The following is a 25,099-nucleotide window of genomic DNA, read 5'->3' as shown; positions in this document are numbered from 1 at the left end:
GCAGGTCGTGCACTCGGGGGTAGGAAGAGGCAGAGTAGGGGTGAGCACCAGGGGAAAGGGTATAGTGGGGGACAGTGGAGGGGCAGGAAAGGGTGAAGTCAGACCAGGGCATGGAATAAAGGGGAGAGTAGGCCAGTACCCCGTTAGAGGGTAGGTTGGTGCCTATTGGTGGGCAACAGAGGTGACACATAACAGCCACTGCCTAGCGCTTGCCTTCTATTCACAGCGTGCAGCCAGAAATGAGGATCCTACTAGCCAAGAGCCAGTATATAGTGGAGATTGTGTGGACAGACCATGTGATAATTAATCATCAGTCTTTCCTCTGAGTACACAACAGAAATATTCATTGACCACTTCTCCCTTTTTTGTGTTGTCAAATTTTACCATAGCCACTTAATAATGGACTAATAGTGGTGTCATGATTTGTTTTGTTCCCAGTATATTTAAATTTATCATTCACTCTGCTATCTGCTTTCTGAGTTGCAGTAGGTCAACATGCCAGCATTGTCTGGATCATGCTGGTGGAATTAGAAGAATCTTGACTCTTTCCATTTGTATCTTTTGTTAGATTGTGGGCAGTAGACATATGCAAATTCACAGAAAATCCCTGCTCCAATCCAATAGGAAAGAATTCTTTGTCTCTGCCTACTCTGGAACACAAGTTGACTGTATTTGATGTGTGTCAGTAAACATTAGTATTGTGGGAGATCCCTACTTGTAGAACGTGCTAATCATTGAATCCTTAGGAGATTTGTTTTATGCTGGTCCCATTTCAATCCGTTCAGGGCGTCTACTTGAGTGTTCTTTGTCTTGGCAGATGCAGAACCATCTGGTGTATGTGGTGATAAATACGCTACACTCAAACTTTGCGGCTTTATAATGCAACACTGGGGAATGAGCTCCCCCTTGCTTCCTTTACCCGTGTGTGATAAAGATGTCTGGTTGATTATCCTTCTTGAGCAGGAGCAACTGAAGGATTGTGATGCCCATTGTATTGCTTGAAGCTCTGTAATAGTGATGTATTATCTGAACGTCTTTAATAAATGGGAATCCAAAAGTTCAGACTCTTTGGAAAGTGGAATCTCCAGTCATAATTAAAGACCTCTGTAATTACTACAGCCACTAAGGTTGGAGAATTAAAAGCGGTGCATAGTGGAAGTGCAGGTCTTCTTCTAACCTTTCTGACATGTAATTGCTTGTAGTAGGAACTTATATGGACTTCTTATGAAACTTAGTATGAAATTAAATAGCTTATTTTTAATCAATTTGTATAAAATTATAAAAGCAGATTGTTATAGTTATCTATAGGCATAATTTCTGGCTTTTTTTATGGAACAATTGCAAATCAGACTTAATTCAAAATAAAATGCTTCTTGGGTGTGCTGTGTTACAGTAATTGGAATGTAGTGCTGCTAAGTTTCCTCATACTTAAAAATACTGTGCACTTGGATAAAATACACTGTAAGGACCTCAAAATGCTGCACAGGTAATGATTAGAGCTGGTGAAGCTTGTGAGGGATTATTATTATCCCTCTTGCAATTACATAAAACTTACAGCATAAATTAACCAAGATAACTTGAAGAGTGAGAACCCAGCATCCTTGATTCTTTCATGTGTTCTAAGTGTTAGTAAATGCTGCTTATGTCAAATGAAGTTTGGTTTGCTGAAATTCTCTAGGGATGTAAAAACTCCCATTTAATTAACGAGTTAAACATATTGTTTAACTGGTTAACAGATAAACGAGAGAGTGGGCAGGGGGATTGCTCCTGTCTGGCTGAAATGCCCCCTCCCCCAGCCTGTTCCTGGACTGGACTGCCTCCACCCCCACCACAGGCAGGGAGGGACTGCATGGGTCATACTGGAGCAGCCCCTGCTTGCAGCAGGCATGGGCACCTGGCAGGCAGAGATTGCTCTAGCCTGCCTGGAGGGGGAGCTGCTCCAGCTTACTATGGTTAATGGTAATTGGTAAGCCTCGTCTGTCGAACATTCACATCCCTGAACTCTACATTCATTAAGTAAAAGCAGTGTCTGTTTTTTCCTCTTGGTAGCTCCTCTGTCTCATGTTTCCTGCAAGTACAACTTATTTATTCATCTTTGCATGTACTTCTCCATTGATTCCTATTATGGGCTAAAAGTCAGCCTTGCGTGTGGCGGTAAAACTTGCTGTTGGGCTACAGCTATGCTGAATGAGGTTCAGTCTGATGGGTGCCACCTGGAATAGGGGTGCTACTTGGAATTAGAGGTACCACTGAGCCCCCTGACCCACCAGCCTGGGTTCCCCCTCACTGTATTGCTGTGACAAGCTGCAGACCTGTTCCCACATTTCCTCAGGTAGGGACACATCCAGCTGCAGTTACATGCAGGCTCTCTGACTAGGGATATTGGAGTGCAACCAACTAACTGTTTAACCATTTAACCGCTAATGCTTATTGGTTAATGGTGTCAGTTAAACTTAGCTGGCTCCCAGGAAGGTGGCTTCGCTGTGGCAGGGCACTGAAGCCTCTTCTCCAGGAGCTGGGCGGACAAGAGCTGCTCACTCTGCTCCCAGGGAAGTGGCTTTGCTGCCGTAGTGACACAGCCTTCCTGGGAGCGGAGCTGGTAGCTTGCTTTATAGTTTGGAATCCCTTAGTCTGGGTCTAGCACTTCCTTCCGTTCAGTGTTTGTTCCTTAGCTATTTTCAGGAGTCCTCTTGTGTGCAGAGAGAACAACAGATTGTCAGTCTCTGCCTTTTGTATAGATTCAGCATATGACAGGAACCCATTGTCCCAAACTGAGTTTATGGAAAATCACTGATATTCCAAAATGGAGTCCAGCCAGGTGACTGGGTCATGTGTCCTTGCTCAACTTACTGAGTTGCAGCCTGTAAGTAATGACTGCTATCTGGAGCCTTTTCAGGAAGGCTCACCAGCTGATGGATAAGCTGCTCCTTTGTTTTCCCTATGACCCATCATTGGGAAATGACCTTTGAATAAGCCCTTCCCCACCAAGAATCTAAATTGAAAGAATCATGCCTAGTATATTTGAAATACAGATAGTACATAATCAGTATTCCTAACTTAAGTTACAAAAATGATATTTGCATACAAATAGGGATAACAATATTCAGCACATTATCATTTTTCCAGTGACACCTCACATAACCCATCTTGTATGATGCGAAATGCATCATAATTATACCATAAACTTATATCACTGTGAAGAATATGAGGTGCAGTATGACATTGGAGATGAAACATGATGGTGGTAGGTCAGGCATGGAGGCTGGCTTGTGAGTATTGCGTTCTCTTATCCTACTACAGATGCCAAGATGATCAACCTATTCTTATTTAACCCTCTTTTATGAATATGAAGTGTCTCTAGTAGAACTGGCATCTCTAGCAGCAGAAGATTGAGAGGTCTTTTGCTTCACTGTCAATGTTGACTCATTCATTCAAGATATCTAGTTCTTATTGTAGGAACTCCATGCTTAATAGATTACTAGGTTTATTTGGTTTTCAATTAGGATGATGCACCTACTTCCTCAGTTCTCTCTCAAGAACTAGTAATAGGTGGAAATAGTGTTTCAGTGCACGAGTCTTAGATTTCTCTTCTCCCTTTTATCCTCATTACTTTCTGATGGAGCAGGTGATGAGTATATTCCTATTCATGATTTTCTACATCCGAGCACTGTCCTTGTAAGGCTGAAAGCCTGTAAAGGTGTGTCTAGATTAGTAACCTGTTTTCAAGAAAACTTCAACTTGAACACACACAGTGATTTTTCAAAAGAGAGCATCCAGACTGCCTGGGTGATCTCTTTAGAAAAAGCAGCTCTTTTTCAAAAATACTGGTTGCTGTCTAGACAATCTCTTTCGAAAGAAGCTTTTTCAAAAGATTCTTTCGAAAAAAGGCTCTTTCAAAAGAGGCTTGTAGTCTAGACATAGCCTAAGAAACAAAAGTTAACTTATTTTCTTCTGAAGAGTGTGAATTTTTTTCCCTTCTCAGAATGTCAGAAGCAATAGTACTCTGTTTAGCAGGGTGATAGATGACATGCAGAAGTCTCATAAATTTCCATTCCTGAATCCCTGGCGAATATAGTAGTCTCTAAAAGGAAAGGTACATATCGAGGAAGAATAGCGGGAGTTTGTCTTAATTTGTTTAAAATTGTTCCATTCCCAAAATGGAATTTGTCTCTTTCTGTCTGTCAAAGTAATATCATATGTGTCAATCTTTAAAAGTAAATAGCAATGCTCATTAAATCTACAAACCTGTTTTATACAAGATATTTTGTGCAAGGTAACCATGTTCATTCACTTTCTCCCATAACAAGAAGGTATTTGAGGCTGTCTCTCTATGGAACAGATGTCCTTTATAGATCTCATTAAACAAGAAACCACTGAACTTTACAGAAATTGAGAAAAACTTTAGATGCAGTTTTCAGGGTATCTTACTCAAGGCAGTTAAATCTTCCAGGTGACAAAAGGGAAAAATCATTTTCCAATCTTAAATGTAGGAAAATTTTGGACATTTCAGTTTACACTCTTCTTGATCATGAAAAGAACTTCAAATTTACTTCTCAAGTTCAACTTGGTGCCAAAACCAGAAGCAAACTGAATTTCAAAGTCATTTACAGCAATAAAGATCTGTTAATGTCTCTTGCCTCTTTGCAAACCAATTTTTTTTCCTTTTTCAATTTCTTTTCTATACGTTTTGTTGGCACAAACCTTCAGTATGAGCTGTGCTATGGCAAACATCTTCCAATTTCTTCAATGTCAGTTGCATGATGCCAGACTGTAGTGGGTCAGTGGTGGGTCCTCTCCCGTTTGCATCAGTGGGAGGGTCACCTCACCTAACCACATCAGTGAGCATTTCCCATAGGCAGGGAATTAGCAGAGAATTAAACAGTTCACTCTCACAGCTCTGGCCCTTAGGCAAGGCAGAACCCCAAATAGTCAAAAAAAGTTTCTGGCCCTCAATCAGGGCATAACAGTGAGCAGTTGGTTGGTGTTGGCTCCCAGGCAGTGTAGAACAACCAGGCAGTCCGTGAGCTCAGGCACTTGGGAAGGGATAGAGCCACGGTTAGTCTTGGGACTCTCTATTTCCAGCAGGGTGTGGGATGAAACAGTCTATAGGCTTAGGACTCTGGAGCTCCAGACTGTTGCTCCATCTGGCCTAACAGACTGTGGTCTCAGGAGGAGATTTCTCTGCTCTCAGGTGAAGAGAGCAGTAGACAATCTTTTGTCTCATGTCTTGCTTCAGGCAGACTAAATGCAGACCTCTTAGCCTAAAGTTCAGATAGTAGGGAGAGCTAGGTCTATCATGTTCCTCTCTAAGGCTAGGTCTACACTATAGCTTTTTTTGGAAACAGCTGCACATATTGCACTCTGCAATTTGTGTAGCTTTTACTGATAGCTTTTCCGGAAGAGGCTTTTCTGCCATTTGGCCCTATCTAGATGGGGCCAAATGGTGGAAAAGCCTCCTCTTTCAGAAGAGCTCTTATTCCTCGTAGAACGAGGTATACAGGGCTCCCCGAAAGAGGGCGTTTGCTCTTCCACAAAAAAAGTGGAAGAACATATGCGTTCCCAGGATGCTGTGGAGTTTTTCCCGGACGGTATCCTGGAAAACCCCTGCAGTCTAGACGTACCATAAGAGTAGCAGTGTTGTGCCACTGGGTCAGCAGGCATCCTGGCTGCAACATGCTGAATGGGTTTTAGGCAGCACTGCAACTAGCCTGAGTCAGCTGTTCCTGGGCCCCTTCCTACCTTCCCTTTTGGATTGTACCTGGATTTGTGGGATCCTCCACTTCTTTGGAGGATCCCACAAAGAAGGGATCCTCTCCTGGGCACCAGTTACCTGGTAAGCATTACCTGGCCAGGTTACTGTTCACATCCCTAGATCAGACACAATCACCCAATATAAGACTGCCAGAGCAGTATAAATGAGATTTGGCCCCTTCATATGATCTCAAACGGAATCCTACTAAAATTAAGAAAACGCTTTCTCTTCCTATGAATGTAGAGAACAGGGCAGTAATGTTGTTAGCTTAATCCCTCCTCCCTCACCCCCAAACAAACGTACATGAAGACATTAATATTTTTTTTCACATAGCGTAGTGTTCTAGTTATAGTCTTAATATTAGCTCTTTTCTTGATTATTCCTAGAAAAAACAAGGTTTTCTCACCAACTTCATTGTATGACACTTTCTCTACTTTTTTGTACTTTTCATTGGTGAACCCAACTACAATACAAAGATTAAGCAGACTCTGGTAGTTATATTTTTTCAGCAGGAAGTGCTAATGAAATATGGATCTTGTTTTGAAAATTTGTTTCTGTAGTGTACGTGGCATGCGGCCCTTCAGCAATGCAGGGATCCTATTTTATAAAGATCATGTGCTTGTTGCTGTACAGGTCATCTCATTCCAGCCTAGTTGCTTTGATCCATGGGAATTCTTTCAAGTATTTCAGAAGAAACCAAAGATCTTAGCATCCATTTGTCAAATATGTCTGAACACTGCAGTTACATTGTATCTTCTGATACAGGTTCCTTGATACCTTGGTTTTTTAAATGGAAATTCTCAAGAAGGGCAAGAATTGGCAATGCCATTGTGAAGACTACGTTTGTTTCTATTTCCTCCAAAGTAAAGGTCACACAGCTGGATATAGTTATCTGCAGTGCTGTGGTTAGGAAAGCAACTTCTTCAGTGGTCAACCACTGTCAAAATCAAGGAAGCAGCAATGTTGAAAGATCCACACCTTCTTGGATATAGATCTCATTTCTCTAGGATAACGCAGAATGTTTGAGAGAATATTTGGGATTTTGACTGGTGGAACTCAAGATTATACGAATTATTTTGAATAGCTACAGGTTGAAGCTCTAAAATTTGGCACACTCTGGTCTAATAACATCTGTGATCTGGCAGGACCAGAGAGCCCCCGCTGGCAGTTTCAGAAGTGCAGCCTGGGCTGGGCTGGCAGTGTGGAGCGCAGCCCTGTGGGGTGGCATGGTGGGAGACAGGGCTGTCAGTCAGGGGTGTAGCCTTGGTTGGGGCAGGTGCGGTGCAGTGCAGCCCTGGTTGGGGCTGGAGGCAGTGGGGTGGCCCCTGTCTGGCGTAGGTGCGGGCAGGGGAGGGGCGAGTGGCTGACGCAGCAAGGCAGGCTGTACTGAGCACAGCCTCAGCCAGGAGCAGAATCCTACACAAAAGTAGTGAGCCTTGACCTCCCCACGTTCAGCAAATTCTGTGGTTCAGGACCCAAAAGTGCCGGACAAGGGAGGTTTGACCTGTATTACTCTTGCTTAGAAAATTTCTTAACTTTGTAGTTACAAAATATATTACGTTTAAGATCAGAGTTTAGGCACCTGGTTAAATAACTTGTTTTGAATTTTAACCTCTTAATAACAGTAAACTGGAGCAAGCTGTACCAAAAAAGTACTTTTCTCACTAGAGGAGCCTGACAAGTAATTTAAAGTCTAAAATTTTAATCTGTTAACCTTTTTTATGATCTCATGGTAGATGTAATAGGTAGCTTATACACCTATTCTCTATGAGTTCATTCTTAAAGATATTGTACAGGTTGAACTTCCCAAATCCGGGTCTCTCTGATCTGGCAACATCTGTGGTCTGGGAGGGGCAGAGATGTTGCTGGGCAAAGATCCCTGGAGTAATGCAGAGGCTCGGGAGCCCCAGCTAGGCCAAGCAGCATCTGGGGAGTCCTGCCCTGGCCCAGAACTCCCAGGATTAATGGGGCCAGGTGGCCTGGTAACCTCAGCCCCTGCCAGTGAACCCCTGATGGTAGCAGGGCCAGGTGGCAGCAGAGGAGCGCCACCTGGGCTGGGGAACCCCTGGTGTTAGCAGGGCCACATGGCTGGGGACTCCCCAGCTGCAGTTGGGCTGCCTACGGCCAGGAGGCCCCAGCCCGGAAACCCCTGATGGCAGCAGAGGCCGGGTGACCAGACAGCTTCCTTCAATATCCCTGGGAGGCCCTGGGGCAGTGGACGGACAGCAAGGTGGGGAGCTGTGGCGGCCAACTTTAGTGGGGCTAGCGGCAGCATAGGGAGCCCCGTGGAGAGGAGCTCAGGAGCAGGGCAGCCAGCTGGGGGAGCACTCACCTCCCCTGGTCTGGCAAACTTCCTGGTCCAGGACAGCTCAGGTCCTGATGGTGTTGGACCAGGGAGGTTCAACCTGTAGAACAACCTGCTTTCTTTCAGGATGTGTGTATTAGGGTATGTCTACACTACCCCGCTAGTTCGAACTAGCGGGGGTAATGTAGTCATCCGCAATTGCAAATGAAGCCCGGGATTTGAATTTCCCGGGCTTCATTTGCACGAAGCCGGCCGGCGCCATTTTTAAATGCCAGCTAGTTCGAACCCCGTGCCGCGCGACTACACGTGGCACGGAGTAGCTAGTTCGGATTAGGAAGTCTAATCTGAACTTGCTACTCCGTGCCGCGTGTAGCCGCGCGGCACGGGGTTCGAACTAGCCGGCATTTAAAAATGGCGCCGGCCGGCTTCGTGCAAATGAAGCCCGGGAAATTCAAATCCCAGGCTTCATTTGCAATTGCGGATGACTACATTACCCCCGCTAGCTCGAACTAGCGGGGTAGTGTAGACATACCCTTATGGATCAGAATATAATTCGGTTTCAGAGAACATGGATTCCCTGACTTCTTCTAAAAGAGAGCTGCAACAGCTGTTAGCCCCAGGGCAGCTGAAGCAGCAGCTGGGGTTGGGTCAGCACCCCTGGGGCTGGAGAAGTGGTGGCATTGGAGCAGTGGGCCATCAGTATGCCTCAGGTATGCAGGAGCAGTGATTGAGGTTGGGTTAGTCCTTCTGGCATTGGAGGAGCAGTAGCTGCCATCCCTCAACAGAATTCCGACTATTAGTTTCCCATCTCTCCCCCAGAGTGTTTAGTAAAAATCAGGGGCAGACGGCAGTCAAACTAAAATGTCAGAAATCCTGTATTTTACTAAAAAGACAGAATCGTAACCTAAATGATGGCTGGGTTTTAAAAAATGCTTTGATACATGCTCGTGTATGTTGAGGGCATAATTGAGCCCTCAATCTTGTATTGAAATCCTATATCACGTTAACACCAGTCAGCCTTGGTGGAATGGGAGGGGAAAAAATTCCATTTTGACTGGCCCTACCTAAAAGTTCTCCTAATTGGTAAACTATGAATATTTGTAGGGTGACCATCAACATATTATGTAAGAGCTGGCATTTCTGCTCATTTTTAGGAGCGGTAGTCTTCTTCATCAGAATGATTTAGATGATAAAAGTTTAAAAAAAAAAAAATTCTCCAGAGATTCCTAAATGTTGTATGTGTGATAGAAAAACATCTAGAATAAGACTAGTAGAATCTGAATCTGCAACTGAGTGAGTTATAAATAAACTGGTGTCCTTTAATGGTGATGTAATTTTGATTCACTGAAGTGCCTGTGATTTAAATTGCGTAGTTTTGATGTTCATTCAAGTTTTGGTGCATACCTTATTAAAACATGGCTTTTATTTTAGTGTTACCTTTCTTACCAAGTATTGAATGCTGTAAGTTCTCCGGTGAACGTATGTTGCTGAGGGTATGAAAATGTCTGTGTAGCATAATAAATGTTAGCATTTGGTGATTGGAGAATTATATTGGATTTACTATATAGTTTTATTTGTTTGAATATGTTGGATGCTTAGGGTATGCATGTTTTGTTGCAGTGTTAGTTCAAGTTAAATGTAACATATTATGTAGCACAGGTAGTTAGCACATATGGTGAAGGACCACTCTAGAGAGTTGTCCATTAATACTGCTGCAGTCATAGGACAAAAATGGGGTTAAAGCAATAAGTCATTGTCTTTGTTCATTCTTTGATTAATGCTCTGTGTGGCTTGAGAGCTTCTCTTTTACCAACAGAACTTGATCCAATAGAAGGGAGGACCTCATCTACCTTGTCTAATATCCTGGGATCAGTAAGGGTAGAACTACTGTTTCGGTGAGAGAATCATTGCAGAGTACTTGCTTGCCCAGTCAATTGTATCTGCCGCTTGACTGGCAAGCAAGTACTCTGCAATGATTCCGTGAAAAGTGATTTGTTAATCTCATATTAGACTTAGTTCCTCATTGCCGCCTTTATTGCTGTGTGCCTGCTGTCACCATGCAGCTGACAGTTAGAACCCTGCCACCTCCTGGTGAGGGATTGGGGGGTGGAGTGGAAGGAGAGCCTGAACCCAGGCTAGCTTCTGGTGAACAATTGAAGTAGGGGGGAAGAAGAGCTTTGGTGGCTAGGCTCTGGCTGTCCTCCTTTCCTCTGCTTGCTGAGTTTGCCTGACCCTTGTTCACAAGCCCCAGTCTACCTGGGCTAGCAACCAGAGCTCTTTAAAAAAGCAGAGCTTGTACCTCCCTTGGGAGGTCTTCTCTGTAGTTTGAGAACTACAGATCTAGAACACTCAATATTCGCTATTTCCATAGCACATTTCATAAATGCAGATATTCTTGTACTTCTGAAACACTGACTTTAAGACCTTCAGCAGTCATATCTGATACCATCCCAGAGACAAAAAATTAGAGAAGGAAACCGGTCCAAAAGTAACTAGACCAAATCCATATAGTCTTTCCCAAACACCCCTCAACTCTGTCACCTGACAGGGGCGCTTTGATTTCGATTTTAGCATCTGGTGGCTTTCAGGATTTACTATCTCAATTAGCTGATACACTAGAACTTGAGACAACATTAACTGAAGAGAGAGCCTATAAGGTAGATAGAATAGCCAGGCCTTTATAAGAGTACCCTAGAATCATCTGTAAATTCATGGTTGATCCATAGAGAAAAGATATCCAATGTCACAAAGAAGCTTTGAGTGATTTGTTACTCACCCATTATCAGGAAGACCAGTAGTTTAAGGGGAAGCTAGTCAGTTCACTCATTGGGAGTAACTTCAAAGGATAAATATCCTGAGAGGCTGTTTCTTTGGTAAGAATGAGGAGTCTTAACCGATTTAATTGGGCAGATTTATTTGTGCCCTCTATCTGGTAAGAAAGCCCATTCTACCTCACTTCAGTTATGTATAGCAAATTACAGAACATGATTTGAAGTATGAATTGTTGACATGGGACAAAGAATTTTCTTTTTCTCAACAAACTTCCTCAAGCTGAAACGCACAGTTTAAAAAAGTTGTTGTTGCTGATAAACTGGTAAAAAAGACAGTGCTCCCTGCGGTTCAGTCCCTGCAACTCAGTTTATGGCCTTTACAGAGACAATCTGAAGGACATTGTTGCTGTAAAATATAGATATTCCAAGAAAGATGGAGAGTATAGTTGAGGACATGCCTTTCAAAGGTACTGACTTGTTGAGAAATTGTATAGACATGACCTTGCATTCTTTAAGTGACTGCAGGGCTATGTGGAAGTAATTAGAAATCCCTACTGTAGCCTCTGGGCGGAAACTTTGTAAATACCAGTCCCATATTTAGAAGAGAGCACCTACCTACTGCTAATAGCTGTCTACCATTTAACCCTCTGAGAAAGAAGCCTGGTTTCTCCCACAGGAATCCACCACCTTCTATAGGCAACAACTCTCCAGTATAGTGTTCTGTACAGCAATTTGGCATGAAATTTGAGTGTCACATCCAAACCAGACAGTCATCCCTGAATCTGACCTTCAAATGTCATCTCCTACAGAAATAACTCAACCACTGATAGATGGGTACTTATTTCTAAAGGGTATTCTGTCTAATTCTGCTTCCTTTTCCTCTGCCTTTTCAACCTTTCTCACAAGAATCAACTGAAAGAGGAGGTAGTCTTCCAGATCTGTCTTAGATGAAGTGTCTATGGAATTCGGAGGAAGAAATTTCTACTCCTAATATTTCCTTATTCTGGGAAAAGGAGGAAGCCTTCATACTGTGTTGCTCTGAGAAGGCCAACCAATGCATATACCTCAGATTCAAGATGGTAATGATACCTAGCATTTCATCTTTACAAGATTGATTAATGGCTTTTGACCTCCAAGATGCATATTTTCATAGTGTGATCCCTCAAGACTACACAATGTCCCTATTTTTTCAGAGATTTAGGCTTGATGGTGAACTGCAGTAAATCTTCCCTTCAGCTACTCAGCTGATACAGGTTGGGGCTTTAATAGACACTAAATTGGCAAGAGCATATGTTTACAAGGACATTTCACTCTATACAGTTATCTCCTGGTCACTCAGTCTTGAGTTGTCTAATACTCAGATCACGTGCCTACGTGCATTTCCATGATGGAGCTATTGAGACTTATGGACTGAGACTCATACATGTTCCGTGAGCTTATCTCATACTCTGACATCAACAAACTGTTGCATAGGCAGTGCATAGAGGTGTACCTTTTCTCACTCTTCCACGACAGTGATCACAGATGTTTAAAGGGTAAAATGTTGGTGCACTCTTAAAATACTCGGATACAAAGAGTTTAATATCAAGAGGAGATACATGACTTCATATAAATGTTGGAACTTAGGCAATCAGGCTTTGCAGACTAGTCTCACACACTCTCAAATACCATGTGTATGCAGTTCATTAGGTAAGGAGGACAGTGTTCACTCATTGCCAATGTGTTGCAAAGCAATCAAGTTTTGGAATTTGTGCCTGATGCATGGGATAACCCTTTACCCACCAGGTTTTGAGAATGTCCCAGATGAGCTCAATGGACATCTGTATGTATTCACAAGTGGTTCCTCAAAACATCTGTCCTTATTCCAATATGTCACTAGTGGGATACTGTCATCATAGACATATTTGGTGCCAAAGAGAACATAGTGCCTAGAAGTCTACTGCTGAGCATGTATGAGTTGAAGATATTTATATAGGATGCTTTTCTCATATCCTAGAAACGGGGCCTTCTGTCTGCACCAATAAAACAGAATGCCATACAGACTCTACTGAACTTCCATTTGGCCCATTCAATTCTGACTGATCTAAGTTACATATCCGCTCAACCCCTGATGTACACTGTAATTTCCCAGACATACCATAGAATCGGAATAAAATTTTCTACTCTGATTTAAAGTTATTACACCTGACATCCTGGATGGTGGTTGGTTACGTGCCACGAGAAGAGTGTTTAACACAGGTTTGAGAGATTACTGCAGAGCAGCTTTCTCTAAAGAGAACCCTGTTCCTCCAAATAAAATTGATTCTCAATAAGGGCTGCTTAGAACAATATGGATCTTCTGAAGGCTTCTATTCCCAAGATTCTTGACTGTTCTACAACAAAGATCTCAGGGCTCTCTAAGGGTATGTCTACACTACCCCGCTAGTTCGAACTAGCGGGGGTAATGTTGTCATCCGCAATTGCAAATGAAGCCCGGGATTTGAATTTCCCGGGCTTCATTTGCATGAAGCCGGCGGGCGCCATTTTTAAATGCCGGCTAGTTCGAACCCAGTGCCCAGTGCCGGGCTTCATTTGCAATTGCGGATGACTACATTACCCCCGCTAGTTCGAACTAGCGGAGTAGTGTAGACATACCCTTATTCAGTCAGAGTTCACTTTGAAAAATTTTCAGCACACCACCTTCCAGTTTAGTTGTATTGTGTTCTCTTACCTAGTGCTCTTTAAAAGAATTTATCACATTCTGCCCACAAGTTAGAGAGCTGACTTCTTCCTAAAATCTCAACAGTCATGAAAGGTCTTCTGAAGTTCCCTTTTTAAGTGCTCTCTTTACACTGTTGTTCTCAAGACTTTTTTTTGTGCGGACATTACATCAACAAGAAGGATTAGGGACTCCCAAGTGTTTGTATTTTCTCTCCCGATGCAGTAATCCACAGATTAAGTGGTGTTATGGTCTCCTAAATTTATTCCCAAAATTGTTTGAATTTTACCTAAACCAATCCTCTTTTCTTCCTGTTTTCTTTTGAGAATCCCACTCCACTTGAGAAATAGTGTGTTCTGGGTGTTGCAAAGGCCTTCTATTATCTGACTAGACACTCCTCTTCATCAAAGTAGTTAAGGGACAAGCTGTTTTGTCATAGAGAATATCTAAATATATAGAAATACACCGTGTAATCTGTTATTAAATTACTAGTATTCTTTGTCTTGTCTTCTGGGTTCATTCTACTAAGAACCCAGGCTGCTGCCTTTTCATGTTTCAGAAAACCTTGCTTTTGTGAAATGTTATGCTATGGACCTGGCCTCCAGGTCGGAGAGAGAAATTGGGATTACATTTTTACATTCATTCTTCAGCTAGTGGTAATTAAGAATCTTCAGTGCCCTCCTTCCAGATGGAACACTGCTTGCTAGTCACCTGAAATGGGATTCACATGGGCAAATAACAAAAAAATAACCTTACAATAACTGGTTATTCAAGATGTTTTGCCATGTGCATCTCATGACCATTCCTTTATCCCTGATTCTTCAATCTTACCTTACTAGGATTCTGAATCAGTGAGGGAATTGAGGGATGGCTATGACTACTTTACCCTTTTTGCCCTAGGGTATGCTGCAGACACACCTGTGGCCACGACAGATGCTATGTAAATATTCTGATATTGTGGACACAGAAAAAATATCTTGTGCAGTTGTATGAGCATTGGATACACTCACCCAGGAACCTACCCTGCAACAAACCCTGTTGCCAACGTTGTCCACATATCTATACAAGTGACACCCATCATAGGACCTAACCACATCAGGGGCTCGTACAACTGCACATCCTAATGCGATATATGCTATCAAGTGGTAGAAATGCCCCTCTGCCATGTATATTGGCCAATCTGGAAAAGGATCAACGGACACAAATCAGACATCAGAAATGGTAACACACAGAAGCCTGTATGGGAACATTTTAACCTGCCTAGTCATTCCAATTATGGATTTAAAAGTAGCCATTCTTCTACAAAGGAATTTCACTAAGCAATTACAGAGAGCTATGAATCAAAAGCTATGAATGGGACACTTCCAGCCTACCTAGTTAGCCTCAATAACATAGGTCCTACAATTGATAATTACTACTTCTTGCTGTTATATGCATCTTGGATTCTGTTAGAATAGAATTAACTCATATGATAGAAGTGGATTTTGCCCACAGAAGCTCGTGATTCTGTATATTTTTGTTAGTCTCTAAGGCAGCATAGGATTACTTGATATTATTTTATATTACTAATTTTTCTTTTCTGTTGTGAAAACAGCATTTAAAATATTTTGGAGTTAATTTAAAAAAAATCTATTATGCAGTGTTGTAGCTATGTCAGTCTCGGGGTATTAGAGAGACAAGGTGGATGATGATACCTTTTATGGAACAACTTCTGTTTGAGAGAGACAAACTATTGAACCTACACAAAGCTCTTCCTTAGGTCTGGGGTGACGCGAGGCTGTAATTTTACATTTATTTGAGGGCCCATTCACATAAGGGTAAGCATTTTACAAACATCTCATAGAGACAGTCCAAGTCCCAAAGAGCATAAATGTTAATTATACTCACTTTAGCGCTCTTTCTAGTGTCTCAGCAGAATTGGATTTATGCTTGAAAATCAAAATCTAGCCCATATATAGATCTCAATACTTCTAATTCACATTGATAATAGTAAAGAAAGAGCCTTGACTGTTGAAATGCGAAAGCTGCCTTTTATCAACCAAATTAACTAAGCATGCCCAAATACCACTTGAAACCAGTTACTCAACCAAAAAATCTCCTCAGCTGTATTCTGTCCTGAGTGAATCTTGACAACAGGTTGGACCTCCCTTGTTCAGCACCCTTGGGACCTGACCTGTCCCTGATGAGGGAATTTGCCGAGCATGGGGACGTTCCTTGCCACTGGCTTCTGAGGATGGTTCTCCTCCCTGCAGTTGGCTCTGTTCCAGCCCCACTGCCACTGGGCTCCAGCCTGCTGGGGCTCCCCAGTTGCTGCGGCCCTGCTTCTCCCCTGCCTGACTGGAGATCATTGGGGACAGGGCTTGCCGGCTGCCCCACTTTTGCCACTCACCAGTCCTGCTGCTGCTCCACCCAGCCAGGGCTCCCCAGGGATGGAGCTCCCTAGCCTCTATGGCACCGCTTCTCCCCTGCCCAACTGGGGATCCCTGCTGAGGATAGGGGCTTACCGGTCCCACTGCTGCCCTGCCCAACCAGAGCTCTGTGACCCTGTTTCTCCCGTGCCGGACTGGAAGTCCCTGGGGGCGTGGTTTGCGCTCCTGGGCACTGGGGCTTACTGATCCTAAAACATCCGTGGTCCTTCTGGTCCACAGATGCTGCTGGACCAGAGAATCAAAGATTTTGGTTAACAGGTTATACTAATGTTTTTGACAATCGGTATTGCAGTTTTAATACAGCCAGTGCAACAAAAAAACATCCTGTTCTAGGCTTGAAAATCTGTTGCTTCTTTTTTTACCTGTCTGAGCATAAAACTACTTTCTTTTCCCTCCCTCTCTCTAGGAAATTTCCGAGTAAAGCAGATGTTGCTTTGTGCACTAGTATCTCAAGGTTTTCCAAGTTACTTTGTTCTGTACCTGTTGGCAGGAGGAATGTAAACCTTGATGAATGCTGGAGGAATTGACTAGACATTCAGTTAACAGGTAAGAATGAATTCTCCTGGTTTGGGGAAGGTTTAATGGGAAGGTAAGCTGAAATCTTTCCTTGGTGACTTGGTAACAATCTTTGTTGTTCATTTGTTTCAACTTGAACTTGACTAGATTTATAACAAGACATTATCTTTGAGTAGTGTCCTTATAAATGCCTCATTATAGGTTGTGTTCAACACCTCTTTTCTGGCACCCTTGGAACCTTACCGGTGCCAAACCAGAGAATTTACTGAACCATGAGAGGTCAATATTGTCTAATAACTCTTCCACTGCTTCCTGGGATCTTAGAACACATTTAGGGGTAAAAATAAAGCTAAACAACAGCACAGAAAAGTGAGAGGCAGGACTGGTGGTTGTAAATAAACTTTATGGTACCACAGGCAATTTAGCCACACCCATGATATGTAGACATCCAGCTAACTAAAATCATGCTGGACCACAGATGATGCTGGATTGGAGAGTGCCAGACTAGAGTGTTTCAACGTATTGGAGATTTTTGGTAGCAGCCTTCTTTGAGCCCTTACATGTACTCTCCCACCTTCCTGGTTTGTGAGGTCATCTCGCACTGCATTGGTGAAACCTCCCCACTTCCTTCTCAACTGCCTTTGGCCTCCAATGGAGCAAGCAGTTGTCTCTTTCTTATGCGTATCATTAACATAAATAGCAGTTGTTTTTGTTTTTGTTCTCCCTAGTAGTGTTTCCTTTTTTTACTCTGGGGGGGAAAAAGCCAAGGAAAGAGAGAAAAGTTTATATTTTACATCCTCTCTGGGGACATCTTCCCACTCTCCTCTCCTCACCATATTTGGAAGAATTAATTTTTATTTTTTTTTCCAGTTTAAAACAGAGGTGAAAGTAAGCTGTTGTGCCCCAGTGCAGCACTCTGGCAAGTAGCCAGGTGGCTGGGACATTTGACTACTAGGAGAGGGCACTCCCAACCCAGCTCTTGGCTTCCTGCAGTGCTAGAAGTAGGCAGCCAAGTAGATTAGGGAGACTGCTGAGGGCGCACCCTGTCTGGGACTCCCTCAGCCCTGAGCTCCCTATTGCCGCTGCCTTTTCGGAGGGGAAGGGGGCGGAGTTGGAGAGGCTCTAGCTACACTTAGTCAGTTGCTGTGTGTGTGGTTTTTTTTTCTTCCTGTTTGCTGTGACTAGGGAGTGAGGGCAAAGTACTACAGAGCTTGCTGTGTTCCTCTGCCCCACTCTTGGGCAGCCAGGAGTGAGGAACGTAGCAGGTTCTGCAGCCTTTTTCCCTCACTCCCTAGTTATGACACATAGGAGAAAACCACACAGCGACCGGGATAAGTGCAGCTGCAGGGCTTCCCCACTCCTGATGGCATCTTTGCCCCGCCCCTCCCCCCACTCCTACAGCCCCCTAATTCCTTCCCCCCCCACACACACACTCCCAGCCTCCTGTTCTGAGCCCCTCCTCATACACTCTAACTCTGGCTCCTGCATTTCTGTCCCCAGCCCCCTGCTGCAATTCCTGTGCGGCCCCCCCCCAACCTCAACCTTCTTCCTTGAGCCCCCTCACACTCCACTCCACACTTACTTCTGACAGGTAGTGTCCTATGACAATCTCTCCCCTGTCCCCACTTTTTAGGACAGGGAGAAGGAGGTGGTTGGTGATACAACAGTACCTGTAAGAAATGTAAGTTACTTTTGCCCTTGGTTTAAAAAAAAAAAAAGAAGAAAGAAGACCTTTTGTCTGCATTCCTTCTTGCTAGAAATTGATATTCCTCTTGCCCATGGGCGTGCTCATCTCTCACAGCTCTAAGAGGTGCCTCGCGTGCAAGTAGTTCCTGAAACAGCTAGATATTCTCACTGAATCTGATGCCTCTGAGAGTCTTGCAGAAATGCTTCATCTGACCACAGCTAAAATGGCGCACTCGTGGGGACTGGGATCTGAAGTTAAAACTCCTTATGGGGAAGGCATTTCAGTCTCCAGAGGACTCTGGTATAGAAGGATCATCCCTGGAGGCTTTAACTTCAAAGAGTTATTTAAGAAAAAAAATCTTAGAAGATTCCCTCCTTAAAGATTTGTAAAAAGGGCTCAGAGTCATTGGCCAGCCAGAGGGGCTCTCCAGTGCATTCACCTCTGTACCCATAGCACCAGCAGCTCTGAAATTCTGTACTCAGAAGGCGGTGTGCTGTATTTCTACCCCCCCCCCATCCCGAACTGTGTTCCACCTGAGAAGCCAGGGCCACAAGCCCGTAGACAATGGTAAGATGATAAACAATTACCGCACCATCTCTAAAAAGTGGCACAGAGAACTTTTGGTACCAGCTGTGGAAAAAACTCCCATCAAGGGAGTGCTCTGCACCTTCCCAACAATTGGTAGTGACAATATTCCACAGACACTCCTCTGGGGTATCAAGTGAAGCTTTAGAATCCTGGTACCCAGGGAAAGACAATTACCATGCCATCTCTAAAAGAGTGGTACAGAGAGAACTTTTGGTACCAGGTGTGAAAACTCCCATCTAGGGAGTGTTACGCATCTGTTCTAAACCACTGTTACAGATTAAAAGTACCATGGATAAAAGTGCCAATCCTGCATAATACCAAGTGAGCTCAGGGTATCATGAACTCTGCTACCCTGGAGGATCTGGTGGTTGGGAAAGGATCACAATCGTCATTACTCAGTACCAGAGCCTCAATACCGAGGACATTAAGGCACCTGAAATCGCTCTTGGCATCCGGCTATATACCGCCAATACCCTATTCAATGCTGCCCTTATTCAGTGACAAGTCTGAGAGTAGCCTGGAGGAAGTAATTTTGCTGGCCCCTCGTCATGGCCCACCATCACAATACAATGATTCTCCTCAATTCCATCACACCAACCCATAATCGTGGTACCAGCCGCTGGTACCCTTCATCCATGCTTGCTCTTCCCACTGCCTTATTGCTATCTTTGGTCAATATATATATACACACACACACATTGTGGCTGTGCATTGTTGGGAGTCCACCTGATGAATTCTGGACAGCCAGGCTAGGCTGTAGGAGACCTTTAGCTAGAGGAGGAGGCTTTTTCAGAACCGGAAGAAGGGCTTGAAGAGGAAGCTAGCTCTCCAAAAGACTTATCTCCATCAGATGAGATTGTATTGCCTCGCCTCTTCCTTCTCCAACTCTGAGGCTATGTCTATGCTGCCAGTTTTTGCTGTCAGAGTATGGAAATGAAGCACCAATTAACATATTGTCACACTTTATTTGCATAATCTGAGCCATTTTTGCGCAAAAACAAGCTCTGGGCCAGTTCCTTTTTGCACAAAAAACCCTTTTTGCACAAGATCCTTTTGCAAGGTTTTTAAAAAGGGTGGTTTGTGCAAAAAGGAAACGGCCATGCTGCTTGTTTTTGTGCAAAAACCCCTTGCACAAAATTGGCTTGACTAGATTATGCAAATGAAGCACAACAATATGCTAATCAGCATTTCATTAGCATATTCAGTGTAGACAAAGCCTAAGTGATGATTTAAAGAACTTTCTGGATCTTGTCCAGAGGGTGGTAGATGAGCTGCAGATTCCCGTACAGGAGGTGGCAGACATACATCATGAGTTGCGGGATATATTCTTCACAACTCCTCTTCATTCAGAATTTACCCTTCCCCAATTAATGTGGAGATTTTAGATCCTATCAAAGTCATCTGACACCAGCCTCCATTTCATGAACCAGCAGCAGATCTACCCTCAAAAAAGCAATAGGAATTCCCTCTTCTTCTCAATCGCTTCCAAAGTGGCTGACTTCTTGTTTCAACATCTACAACCCAACTGCATTGTAGTGGATATGGCTAATGCATGAAGGAAGCAACATAATAACAACTCTACCACATACAATTGGGTATGGCAGGATGATGGATTTGTCGGAGACATTACTATTAGAGTTGCAAATTATCAGATTTATGGTCAAATACCATTTTATTAATTATGGGAAATTCAGTGTGTTTCTGGAACATTTACTGGAGACACAAATGTCGCAATTTCAGGCCATCCTTGAAGAGAATCCGTTAACAAGCAGACTGGTTCTAGAGACAACAGTGGAAGGAGCTGATACAGCAGCTTGCCCAGTCTTTGAGACTGGTACTGAGGTAAGCTTCGCCTTTTTGACTTCCAACTTGAAGGGCCCAAACTCTTGGCAGAGAAGACAGATTCTTTGCACACCATCCTGAAGGATTTCTTGACCACATTATGCTCCCTAGGAACTACATTGCAGTATTAAAGAGTTGCATCTTTGGGCCACACAATAGCTACCATCTCAGTGCTGTTGTGAGCTGCAGTGTAAGAGAAGAGGGGCTCAAAAGCACTTTGCACCACCCAGTTCACTACCTCTAGAACCACTTCTTGCAAACATTTTTGGTGGGTTGGTTGAGGACCTAAACAATTCTACCTTGCAACGTCAGCTACCCTCTACTTACCTGTCAGCTTCCTTCAGAAGACATCTGGTACTGTTTATTGCATTTGTTCCACTTCTGACAGATGGGTCCTGGTGATTATTTTGAAGTTATGCCATTCGATTAATGTCTCTTATTCTAACCCTCCTTTCCTATCCTGCTTCAGAGACCCTTCTTATGCAAACCTACTTCGTTAGGAAATCTCTATATTTTTTTAATGCTATTGAACCAGTCCTGGTGCAACTCAGGAGCAAGGGGATGTACTCCTATTATTTCCTCATACCTAGTGTGAAGGGAGGGTGGAGCCTCATTCTATATCTAAGGTCTTTAAATACAAAGAAGCCCCAAACTTTCAAGATCGTCACGACAGCAGCAATTATTCCATCTTTAGAGCCTTGAGATTGATTTCCAGTCCTTGACTTACAAGATGTCTATTTCCACATCTCAATACAAGCATCGTACGCAAGATTTCCTGCACAGCTACAAAGTTCATTGCAAAAGACCTTTCTTCTTTTGGAGCTAAGGGCTGGCAGGAACATCTGCCTTTTATTAAGAACACCCACCCAAAGGTCATGTTGGATTTAATCTGACCTGTATATTTTACATAAATCACCAAGGAAATCTCAGATTTCCCTCCCTCTGCAAGGAAGCACTCAAGCTTGGAAATGATGCATTCAACACAATGACATCTCAGCTATCTGTCTTGCAGGTGTACATAACATAACAATGTTTCTTTAAACTCCAGGGTTTGTGGCTCTCAAAGAATGAGATAATGTTGTCTCGTAGGGTCAGAGGTATCCTGATCAACTCTAGGAGACCTGATACGAGACGGACTTATCTGCAGAAGTGGGTCTGGTTCGAAGCCTGGACTGCAGCTCAACCATGGGATCCACTCAGGCAGGGATAGTGGACATACTAGACTACTAGAGTATATTCTCCATCTGTGGGATACAGGCCTATCAAATAGTTCCCTCAATATACACTTGGCAGCTATCTCCGTGCTACACCCCACCTATACAGGGGTATTATGTTTTTTCTCATCCGTGTGTAAAGAGATTCTGGAAAGGGATACAGAACCTCTATCCACCACAGAGACACCCAGTACCAAGCTTGAGTATTGGCTATAAAAACGTCATCTGATTCATAAACACAAGGGGTGCATCTAGACTGGCAAAAACTTGCCAGCTGTCTACACTGGCTGCTTGAATTTGCGCAAGAACACTGACTTTGTAATGTACAAAATCAGTGCTTCTTGTGCAAATACTTTGACGCTCCCGCTCGGTGGGAAAAAGCCCTCTTGCGCAAGAATACTTGCTCAAGAGGGCTACTGTAAACAGGGAAGAACTGTTTTGCGCAAAAAAGCCCTGATGGCTAAAATGGCGATCGGGGCTTTCTTGCACAAAATCGCGTCTAGACTGGCCACGGATGCTTTTACACAAAAGCACTTTTTGTGCAAAAGCATCCGTGCCAATCTAGATGTGCTTTTGTGGAAATACTTTTAATGGAAAAACTTTTCCGTTAAAAGTATTTCTGCAAAATCATGCCAGTCTAGACGCAGCCAAGGAGTTTCTACAAATCCTTTTACCTCATGTGTAAATGGTACTATCTCCCAACTTCCAGACTGCCTTAATCAAGGAAACCTGGCTAAAGCTGAACCTAATTGTAAGGCTGATTATGGTAAAAAGAGGAAGTGCAATAAAGAACTTACCTTGTCAGTAATGTCTCCTACTGTTGAGGGTCACTACCTTCAGATTGCCAAATCATTGCACAGTCTTGGGTCTTACATGGGACGTCTAAGGGCTTGTTGGATGCCCAAATATTCATGGAGGCCACAAATGCACACTTTGTGCACCCCTCCTGTCTGATCACAGCAGTATATGCGTTTGTGATGGGTTGATTATTGCAATTTGTATCTGAGCATGAAGCCATAAATCTTGAAAAAGCTTGAACTAGTACAAAATACAGCAACAGCCTGTGTGCTTAGCAACAGAGATCATATCAGTGCTGAATTTTTTTTGTATTGGCTCCCCACTGAAAACACTATTTATTTCAAGGTTCATTTCAAGGCTGTCTGTGCTATTGAATCTAGCTACCTAAATCTCCTGCTCTATCATGGTGTCATGCAGTAATCACAATTAAGGCACATGTTTATGGCCCCAGATTAAATTGGTTTTAAAGGCATATTGGATTTTAACAATTCCCCTCCTAGCTTCAGTGTAAAGCAGATTAAGGTTGATTGGGTCCCTTAACTATGCACCCCTTAACTATGCATTAACTAGGTTAATGTGTTTTGGTTTCCTTTTCATGTAACATTTTAACTTTGAATTTCCTGATTTTTATGATGCTTGTTTTTGCCATAATTATAACTTTCTTGTGCTGATGCACAGCTAACCATAGTTATATGTTAAACTTTGTCTGGGAATTTCCTCAGCTTTTTAAAAACTGAAGTCCCAAATAATAAACACAGAAAGCGTCCAGACACTATTTGTCAAGATTTGAAGATATGTAGTATGAACATAAATTGTCAAAAATAAAAGAAAGAAACTTAAGGTAATTCACTGGTGCACCAGATCAGGCAAAGCACACTAATCAGTGAGACTGGTTTCATTGCAATGTCAGAACAGTACAAGGCAGCAGAAGCATACTGGTGAATATCTCCTTAATTTAAGTTGTATAAAGTAGGAGGATACAGAGAATCCAGTTCCCAAGCCACAACTATTCAGGATTTTAAGGGCTCTTCCAACACATGTACATCAGTTTCCTCTGCAGTACCACAGAGAGCCTTTCAGATACAAATACCCAAACTAGCATGTGACTTACAGAATCTTTGAATAAAAGTGACAGTCATGCCAAATAATTTATCCTTGATTGTTCTTGACATATGAATCTCTCTCCTACTGTCCTTGCAACCAATAAAATTAGACTGTGTAAAATGGCTGTATAGGAAGTGATAGTTCAAGTTCTTTTTCATGTGGATTCTATTCTAGGTGTGTACATACCCATACAGACTGTTTTGAAATTGTTTGCCTTAGCAGTATCTTTAGGTCCAGCCCTGGTTTCCTCTGGAGTCCTGCACTGATGTTGTGTATATGAGGCACCGCTGGCCCTACGCTCTGTTACTTCTTACTGCCCATGTTGGATGGTTGGCACACCTTTTTTTCTTGTGTTTGCAAGTGTCATAGCAATTTCTTTGTGTTTCATTCTATATAGTTCTCAATACATAGTGGTTTTTATATACAGGCAGTCCCCGACTTACGCGGATCCGACTTATGTCGGATCCGCAGATACGAACGGGGCTGCCCCAGAGTACATGGACTGCGGGACCTCGCGGTCCTGCCGCCCGTGTACTCTGGGGCTTTCTCTGCGTCTCCCTGGTCTGCAGACCAGGAAGACGCAGAGCAAAGCCGCGGAGGGGCTCGGGCAGCTCAGGTGCTGCTCTGCTGCTGGCTTCCCTGCGGCTTTGCAAAGCTGCGGGGGGGCTCGGGCAGCGAGGCAGCCCAGGCGCGCCTGGACTGCTCTGCTGCTGGCTTTCCCACGGCTTTGCAAAGGAGCAACCCAGCAGCACCCCAGCTGCTCTGCCCCAGGCGTCCTGATTTAGCCGCTGCTGAAACTGACCAGCGCTGACTACAGGAAGCCGGAGGCAGAGTTGCTCTGCCCCAGGCTTCCTGGAATCAGCCGCTGATCAGTTTCAGCAGCAGCTGACTTGGGGGCGCTTGGGGTTCTTAAGTTGATTCTGTATGTAAGTCAGAACTGGCGGTCAGTTTCAGCAGCTGCTGAATCTGGACACCAGTTCCGACTTACATACAGATTCAACTTAAGAACAAACCTACAGTCCCTATCTTGTACGTAACCCGGGGACTGCCTGTATCTCAATAACTATAATTGTTTCTCTGTAATATCATAGCAGCTGGTGATGATGGAGAATAATAGTTTTGCTCTTCTTTGGTGCCTTTCATCAAAGATCTTGAAGTATTTTACAAGCACTTTTTAGAGGACAGCATTTAAACCCATCAACATTTGTGTAACACCAATGGTCCTGTATTTATCTTCACAGTATGTCAAGTGACCAGAATGCATAATATTAAAAGAAAAAAAATCAACATGCATGGTGGCAAAAAAATTGGATAGCCTTGTATAAAAAGCACATTATAACACATTGGGAATGCAATAAAAGATTACTTTCAGAGAAGTATAGTTTAAAAAAATTA

General features: G+C 43.3%; 1 protein-coding gene across 4 annotated transcripts in view; it reads left to right on the top strand.

Moving 5' to 3' along the window:
* Positions 1-25,099, top strand: part of PPM1B (protein phosphatase, Mg2+/Mn2+ dependent 1B) — an 87,804-nt gene that overhangs the window by 15,616 nt on the left and 47,089 nt on the right. For 3 of the 4 annotated variants that reach the window (XM_006125464.4, XM_006125463.3, XM_025185847.2), the window contains exon 2: positions 16,362-16,501. The gene's annotated coding sequence lies outside the window, so the exon portion shown is untranslated. Of the gene's footprint in view, positions 1-16,361; positions 16,502-20,486; positions 20,589-25,099 lie in introns of all 4 variants that reach the window. The other variant, XM_075925420.1, reaches the window with a different exon arrangement.

Source organism: Pelodiscus sinensis, chromosome 3 (assembly GCF_049634645.1).
Source record: "Pelodiscus sinensis isolate JC-2024 chromosome 3, ASM4963464v1, whole genome shotgun sequence".
Lineage (NCBI taxonomy): Eukaryota > Metazoa > Chordata > Testudines > Trionychidae > Pelodiscus > Pelodiscus sinensis.
Note: the sequence above shows the minus strand (reverse complement) of the source record. Positions and strands in the feature narration are given on the sequence as shown.